The sequence below is a fragment of the Astatotilapia calliptera genome, chromosome 7, assembly GCF_964374335.1.
Source record: "Astatotilapia calliptera chromosome 7, fAstCal68.1, whole genome shotgun sequence".
In the NCBI taxonomy this organism is placed as follows: Eukaryota; Metazoa; Chordata; class Actinopteri; order Cichliformes; family Cichlidae; genus Astatotilapia; species Astatotilapia calliptera.
The window spans coordinates 27,781,168-27,790,257 of NC_137428.1; the positions used below are offsets into that span (position 1 = coordinate 27,781,168).

At 37.9% G+C, this 9,090-nt stretch overlaps 1 long non-coding RNA gene across 1 annotated transcript; it reads right to left on the reverse strand.

Moving 5' to 3' along the window:
* Positions 1–1,101: 1,101 nt before the first annotated feature.
* LOC113027325 (uncharacterized) lies at positions 1,102–3,281 on the reverse strand. Its single transcript, XR_003273025.2, has 3 exons — positions 3,175–3,281; positions 2,329–2,389; positions 1,102–1,844 (listed from the first exon to the last, which is right to left on the reverse strand). It is a non-coding gene; the product is annotated as an uncharacterized LOC113027325 (long non-coding RNA).
* Between the last annotated feature and the right edge of the window lie 5,809 nt (positions 3,282–9,090).

Genomic DNA, 9,090 nt, shown 5'->3' on the forward strand with positions numbered 1-9,090 from the left:
AATTTTTGCTGCAACATTCAGATGGTTGGGTCTAAATTTGGTGTACACAACATGAAAGCATGGATCCATCCTGCCTTGTATCACAATTCAGGACTGTGGTAGAGATGAAAAGGTGTGGAAAATATTTTCTTGGCATACTTTGGGCTCCTTAGCACCAAATTGAACATTGATTCAGTGCCATAGCCAACCTGAGTATTGTTGCCGACCTTTTCGATATTTGCCCATGGCTGCTTCCAGCAGGATAATGCACCACATCACAAAGCTCAAACTGTTTTTTTGAACATGACAGTGAGTGCACTGTATTTAAATAACCTCCACAGTCAAGGGATCTTATTAGAGCACCTTCGGGATGTGCCGGAACAAGAGATTCTTATCATGGATGTGCAACTGACAAATCCACAGCAACTGTGTGATGTTATCATGTCAATATGGACAAAAATCTCTGAGGAATATTTCTGGTACCTTGCTGAATTTAAACTCCAGAGGTACATCTAATAAAGTGGCTTCTAATTGTGTATTAAATTACAAAAATTGTGCCCTAGGATTGCAAAAACAAGAGTGGTACATTATTCAAGATAAAACATTTATTTCTTTTCATAATGGTGCTCTAATTTTTTATGTGTATTATAAATCCAAGGCTCCCCTTTAAATTTATATATCTCTTTAAAAGGTAAAACTGACAGAGTGGCTGTACACTGTAAAAAGAATAACCCTATTCAAATTAAAAAAAAATGATGTCCAATTGTCACATCCAAAATATTTGGCTTCAGAGAATCCAAATTGAGTCACTTGATTTGACCTGATACTTTTATGTTGATATAAACAATATTACTAGACTTGACTGAAACTTTAAATTTTGCATTGATCCAAATTGATTTTTTTACATAGAACCATATTTTAATTATTGAACCAAGCTAATATATTGAAATTTAACCAACCTAATGTATTCACATCGAACCAAATTAACATGAACTAATATGTTTGTGTTGAAGCCAGGTAATTGATTTACATATATTCAAACTATATTTTTTACATTTCATTTTATTTCAGTTCAAAAACGCTCTGCATTTCCTATAAAAAACAAGACAGTTGGCCAACCAATTATTTCAAAATTATTTATTGTTCCAAACCATTTTAACTATAATCAATAGAGAGGATTAGTAATATACAGATTTAGTGCTACGGCAGAAATGATTAGAGAAATGTTTGTTTTATAAAACCTGCAACCTTTTGAAAACCAGTATAAAACCTGCAACCTGTCTAAAACTGGCATAAAACCATTATAAAAACTCTTTTTAAACCAATTTGCAAGTACTCAAAAATGTTTATATGTGCACTGTGCCTGTACAATGTAAAAAAAAAATCTACACACGTATCAATGAAATCAACTTAAATCTCCCTTTCAAATGGGTGTTCTTATAATTTTTGAATGTAGAATACCACTGCAGGCCAACCAAGAAAATAACCAAGCACACATGCACATGCATGTGCACATACACATCCACACATGCATGCAAACACACTACTGTGCAGTGTTAAGTTCACAATTAAGTTTGCGAATCTTAGAGGTCATCTTGTTAAAGTCAAGCTCCATCATAATCTTTTGAAGAGCCTCAAAGGTGAACCTGAATCCTCGTGGATATTCCATTTTAAGAGCATAACAGAGTCCAAAGACCATTGCCACTCCAGCTGCCACAGAAGGCAACTCATTCAGGACTTCCACACCATCAATGATTATCCCGATGTCTCGACGCTGATGTAGGAGGCTTGAGTTGTCCCTGAAGATGAAGAGTGCCATGGTGGTTACTCTGCAGCTCTTCCTCAGCTTCATCTTTCTGGGATATCTTGAGGTAAAATATGGAACAAAATGTACAAGTGAAGAACTGAAGTCTGGCACACCTGATAAATCTTTGACCATAATAAACTACTATTTTGATAGTTGTTTGGTCACAGACTATTAGAACAATTATTTGACTAATCAGATTGTGAATTGCATAATCATTAAATTAAATCAATGGTGGAAAATTTTCATAAATGTTCCACAAAGCCCAAGAAAAAAAAGAAAACAATACAGAACCCTAAGATATTAACTTGATGAGTTGATTAATCGTTGCTGTCCTACATTAATCATTGCATTTAATAGCAGAGTTGTCAAATTTACATCAAGAGACTGCATCTCATGTAGAGACAGAACAGATATGGACATACCATGTATTCTTTTATCAAGTCCTCAACACATCAGCAAGGTGAATGAGAGGATAATGATGGAGGGTCTAGATTATTATGAAATGTTTAAAAAGGATGTGCAGTGTAAATGCAAAATGATACCTGTTCAGATTAAATGAAAACGTATGCTTCAGCCATGGAATGGATGGAGCGATCTGTGGTTCTGAAAGCATACAGAAAAAAAAGAATAATGTTACTTCTCTATAAAACACATAACATAGAAAAACCAAGAAATACGTAACATGACATACACATCCTTATAAAAAGCTAGTACTATAATTTGATTTAGGTTTACCAAACAGTCTACAGACCAGCCATTAGCGACTAAGTTTGGCATAGGGTCAATTTAATGCTGTTAAAATTAAAATTTCTTCAGAAAATGCACATTTTTCCGAGCCGCGCCTGAAAGTCAATTGAAGGAATTAGTCTTATGTCATTGATCTTATATGCTGGCGTGTTATTTCTGTCTCTAAATCATGCACATTAATAATTATCTTTTGCGCTCGGTGTACACACACATAACACACAGATATTTATATGAAGAGAGACAGAGACAAACGTGCGCGCACAAACACAAGCTTGTGTCTAGAAACCGCGCGCTCACCAGAAAAATTCAAACGAAGCGGAGCACGGAGTTATACTATGAATGTTATGAACTATGAACTTATGCTAGCTAGCTGTATCCACCACCGATGCATCGTGGTAACGCTAGCTAGTTAGTATACTGGTAAAAAACGGCTTTTTGCCTAACTTGCATTCCTGACTGTGATGGTCGGTTTCTGGTAACCAGTTCTAACGTCGCGCCGGATAGCTAGCTAGCTTGTAGCTAGCAGCTACAATCATGCAAAAATTAGGGGTGGCTGTCGACCCAGCTTAAATGGGGTTATTTTCTGCAATTTTGGCAATACAAATTATAAAAGCTTTTGTAACACACTTGGCTTTACTTACGTTTATTTTCAGATGAAATTAATCAAAGATGTGACACGATGTTTCCAGCAGCCATGCAGAATAAAAATGGGTCCCGGTCTATTTCTGGTGGGCGTGTTCAAGTGCAAATCACTTTGACTCAAATTAAAGATATTATCTGTTCAACATGAAAAGAAATATATGTTTTGAGAGAAATCAAAAACTTTGCGTTGTGTCCTTTGTACAGATATTTAGTTTCATCCAAATCAAAAGTGGTATTTTAAAATGCAAAAAGAAAGGGTTTCACAATCAAATCAATGATTTTATTCTGTTTTGAATGGCACTTATTAGATTGAATGAATGACTGCATGTTAGACTTTTTTCAGTGTAGAGGGTTTTCAGCTAGAGCTTTTGAAACAAGAGTGTCAAAGGAACAACAAATATGAAAAGCATTAGGGCAGGAAGTTTGACAAACGCGTGATGTTTTAGAAGTTGTGCTGCTGTGTTAGTATAGTCATGGTATTAAAACTGACAGAAATAGAAGATGTGAGGAATAAAAGCGAAAGAAAAGAAATTTTCACCAACATTGAAATATAAAAATAATAAAATCGATAGAGCTGTACTGTCAGCACTTGAACACACTGACTGTCAAGCAGTCTGCATTGGAAACAAACAACAAGAACTGGTTCACATCTACATCTACTACTGGCTATGGGTAGCCAGGTCTTAATAAACCCATGCATATTGTCAGAGAGCAAATGATAGAGGTATCCTTAAAGGTTTTGAAAAATGGTGGAGCACTGTGGCACAAACCACGCTTCTCAGAAATACATACAAAATAATCAAAAATGACCTTTCAGCATGACCCAATAAATGATCATAAAACAAATTAAACAGGAGTAACTATGATTTGAGGTTTATGAACCGGAACCACTTAAGTCAAAGGCAAAAAAAATGAAGCAAGTATTAACCGGGGGAATTAAATAAGTATTTATTTGGTGCAGGGGCATATCGTCCATCTATTTGTCCTCATTAATCAATATAGCAGCTAACAGCCTTGCTCTGAGTCTGCCCAGTGGAAGTGGCAAGGATGTGATACAGCTAATCAATACTTCAGTGATTTTGCCTCGAAGAGAACACATGCTCTGTGAGTGAACCAGCTGATGAGTCCTCAAGAAATTCTAACACTAATCACCTGAAAAACTAGAACCGCTACAAGAGAAATCTTTTCTTCAAATTAACACACAATTTGATGCAGGCTCGACATTTTTGTGCATGTGAGCTAGAAAAAGAGAGACACAATTAGAGAAGAGCAGACAGCCACAAGGATAGACTACAATTAGAGCTCACTGTATGTATAGCAAAAATAGGATCAGGACTAAACTGATGTTAATGATATTGAGATAAGTGTGTGCTAATTGAGGTTTCTTTGGCAGTGTTTGTGGACATCACCCACATCTATGCAAGCTGTTTAAATTGGTATCCTGTATATGAAAACAGCAAATAAGGGAGATGCGTCTCTTATATTTTATTTTATATGATGTTTTGCAGCCTGTGTTAATTCTCTTCTACCATGGAAACACGCTACAGTCAAAAGGAGGTTCGTGCACTGATGCGGTTTAAATGTTGTCATCATTTGTTAAAAGTCTGTTCGTGGGAAGTTTCATCCTTGCTTTCTCTTTTTAGAGTTAGCTCTTTTCTGTGCTCTGTGCACAAATACGTTTTGAAAAGAAAAGGCTCCATCGTGTCTGTGTAGGTTCTCAGTCATCCAGGTCATGTTAAGGAGCTTGGAAAGAATGGACAACTCCCACTAGGGATTAAATACTTGGGACTCGCCACCATTTGGTTTTAGCACTGAAGAAGCTTCTTCAGGAAACTTAAAGAAGTCCAGCTGATTTATTTCCAAACTCCTCACACTAAAGGCTTCATCTTTTTTCTGAACAGACAAATGTGGGTGACTTTCAGTAGCGATTTGGAGTATATCCAAATATTGTTTGCTTCAAGATGAGCAATGAAGCTGGAAAATATTGGATGCACTTACAAAACTGTGCAAGCAGAAACCTGACAGAGGAGTCAAGATAGATTTCTAATCAGGCCATCAGTAGGACTCACCAATCAAAGAATTATGGTTTGTAATTAAGAAATGTGTTTATTTGTATTCGTGCAACCTCACAATGACACCACACCTATAGTTAAAAAACACTGCTGTATGTGTCCCCACATTCAAATTATTCTTTTTTATTTTAGTTTTTTTTTTCTTCCACTAAACAACTGAATGAGGCGCTCCTACAGAGATCACTGTGAACCAGGCTATTCATTTCTTCAGTTCTGTATACTGAAACAATACAATAATTTGCAGGTATTGATCTCACCTAGCTTTACAAGACAGTGAGCAATCATTTTGCCTTTGAAACCTTTGGCTTTCAGGAGCACTCTGTTATTGTCAAAGTTCAAGCTGGCAGGAAGCTTCCAACATGCCGTTAACTTCCAACTAAAAGACTGCTGGATTGCTTGGCAGTAACACTTTTTCTGAGAATGAGTCTGAAAAAATTTGACCCCATCCATTCGCACCATCACATTATTGCATCAGGTTGGAGGTATTTTCCAACCTAGCACAGATTTAGGGGAAACAAATCCCTGTACTAGTAGTCAAAGTGGAAAGCATTGTGATGAGATAAATCAGCTTGACAATATGTTTCCTTCACTAATGGTTTTCCTCTATCTCTTTCTCATTCTCAATGAGTTACATTGACACTCTGTCTCTGAACTCTTCGGTCCTTCATTTGCATCGAAGAATACCTAAAAGGTGGATCTCAATGTGAAGGAAGACGGGTTTCGCAGCAGCATCTGATCTTTTATTCATAACGCATCGCCGTCATTGTGCGTCTGTCTTTCCACTCTCATTCATCAGCACATTATGATATTGTTTTGTTTGTGTTGCCCCTGCTGCGAGAAGGGCATAAAACAATTCTCTTTTTAAATCCCTAATCAGGTCAGCCTCTGGTAATGACCCTAAATTGTGTGTGTGTGTTTATGTATGTGCATGTATGAGAGAGATATTGGGGGGATATTTAATCATATCAGTGCTTACTCACTCCTTTTGTCTCCCCTTTACTCTTTAAGTAGGAGGGTTCAGGTTTTACTGCATTATGAAGAAAATACATGAACTGCGGTATCTTTTGTTGTAAAACCTTAACAATGGAGCTGGGCTCACAGCTAACCAGCTCAATTTAACATTTATAGAGAAAGTGCAGTGCGATTAATACTCCACTCAGCCTTTACACTCACCGTTTAGGATTCTTTCAGCGTCGCCACTTATGCTGCTCCGTTATGATGTATGGGTCACTGACAGAAGAGATGCTTTACTTCATTCCACTGCTGCATAAGAAGCCACACAGACTTACTTGAGAACGGAACCGCACCAAAGAAATACCACATAAGTGTTTACCAATGGATCCCAGCTCACAGGAACTTTAGTTGTAATGCCAGCAGTATAGGCAAACAGATCGAACACGACACATTATCCCAGGCTGGCAGAAAGCTGTCAAATACATGACTGCAAGAAAATTCGCACTGCAAGGTCTGTGCACTTTAACAGTGCCCATGTCAGACGGACGACCCTGTAAAAAAGAGATGAGACTCTGAGTCGTGTTTATCAGAGTTCACTTGAAAACTTGTAAGGACTGCTGTAAACCAGACACAAGCATCTTAAGTGTCTTGTAAAAATGATAATTTAAGACATTACATTACGATCTAACTGGGGTTGGAAGGAAGACCCCCTCCATCCCAGCAGCAAAACAAAGCTCTGCACAGTGTGGCTCCTGCACTTGCCTCCTAAATGTTGAGAATATCTGCAATTCTTTATGATTGTAAGCAGAAAAAGAATCTTTTATTTAATTATTTAATTTATAAAAGTCGATAAAATGCCACTCATACATAGACAGGAGTGTTTCATTTTTGCTTCATAACTGGGTCTTTTTTAGGCAAGAAAAAAAAACTATATTAATATGAATTATGAACTCATACAATGACTCACTCTTTTGCAAAGGTAATTATCCCGCCAGACGCAAATGCTCTTCTCCTCTGATGCAGTGTGCATGCAGTCAGGTTGATAAGCATGGAGGAGCCTGAAGAGAAAAGGAGGTTGTTATATTAGGACATTATATGGATATTATTACTTGAGGAAAGTAAGAATTACAGAATGCTTACTGCTGACTTATGTGATATTCCATTACATTGTGAATTGCCACCTTCTGCCTGTATTTTGTGTGTTCACTTAATTGACACATTTCCATAATATATTGATGTGCACATATTGCATAAATTTCTGCGTATCAATATGTGATAGAAAAGTCTTACTGAGATTACCTCCATATATTTTATGCACAAATCGCATAAAGATTTGATGCACAAATTGTATAAAATTTTCATGCACTAATTTTAGGCACAAATTGGTGCATAAAAATGAGCCATAATGCAGTAACTGAAGGATATGATGCTTGAAATATCCACGAGGAGCCCCTCTAGATGCCAGTTTTATGCATCCATGCCAATGTTCCATTAAAATCTACACAAATGCATACTGCTGACAGGACATAAAAAGTTCCTGAACTTAGTGGATAAGGGAGCATGGCAATCATACAGAGATCATACATATATCTCTGGATAAAAGTGTTGAGCCATGCCTCTTAATTTTAATAACCACAGGAACTCAGCCACCAAGTGGACGACCAAAATTAAAATTACAGAGCACGGTCGCCAAGCACTGAGGTGCATAGCAATCCCCCCCCAACACACACACACACACACACACACACACACACACACACACACACACACACACACACACACACACACTAACTGCAGAGCTGTGAACTACCTCTGGCATTAACATCAGCAGGAAAACTGAGCACCAGGAGCGTCATAACCTGTTTTTTTATGGCTGAACAGCTCCAGTGTGCAGGTGGCCCAGTACATTTGTCTGTATGTTGTAAGCAACTTCAAGAAAAACGCAAGATAACTGAGAGGCACAACTAATCACAAATACACAGTTAACAAAATATAAACTTAAAAAACTAAGATATGAGTAAAATAGTTGTCCCTGAATAACTACAGTTGCTAGTGACAGATCTTTTTTGTCTCCGATCCACAGAGATCATTCATCGTGTCACTCTTGTCTTGATGATAATTTAAATGCATAGCTCCACTGCTGAAAGGCTCTGTACTGTTCAATGGTTAATGGGTATCCACAGTGTGTAGGGGTGGATTGGATTTCCCTGAACCACCCTTTGGTACTAGATACTATTTTCTACTATGGGGTCAGATTGCTGGAGCAGTCCCACAATGAACTGAGCCGCTCATCTCCCCTCATCTCTTTTTCTACTTGGTCCCATAGTTTATGTTTTATCCTGGTCTCCCAATGTTCTACTTTTTTTCTCATCTCTTTCAGCTGCACCCTCCCACCCCCACCAGCCACAGTAGATGGCAGTGATCTCTTCCTGTTTAAAGGGAATTCTTCCTTTCCACTATTGCCACCTACTTGCTCATAAGGCAATCATCTGTTTGTCTCAGATATTGCAGGGCCTTCACCTTGCAACATAAAGCACAGTGAAGGAACTGTTATTGCCTCGAGGTGAAGTATAAAAGGTAAAGTGTGAAGTATATAAATAAAACTGAGTTGAACTGAATGCTTAGAGTTTGTCCTTCTGGTCATGCCTGTTGTATGAGACAAACATCACAATTTTTGTGGCTCCTTAGAAGAAAGGGAAAAAAGAGAGAGAAATGCTAAGAAAGTCAACCCATTCAGTGAACCTCTCACCATTTTGCAAGCTGAGCTGATGCCTTGAAGCATGCAGCATAGCAACCAGTCCCAGAACAAAACCAGGAGACGCTCAGAGCAAACAAGTGTCATCTCATGGGACTCATGCTCACCAGGAGGAAAACGGCAGTCAAGCTTTC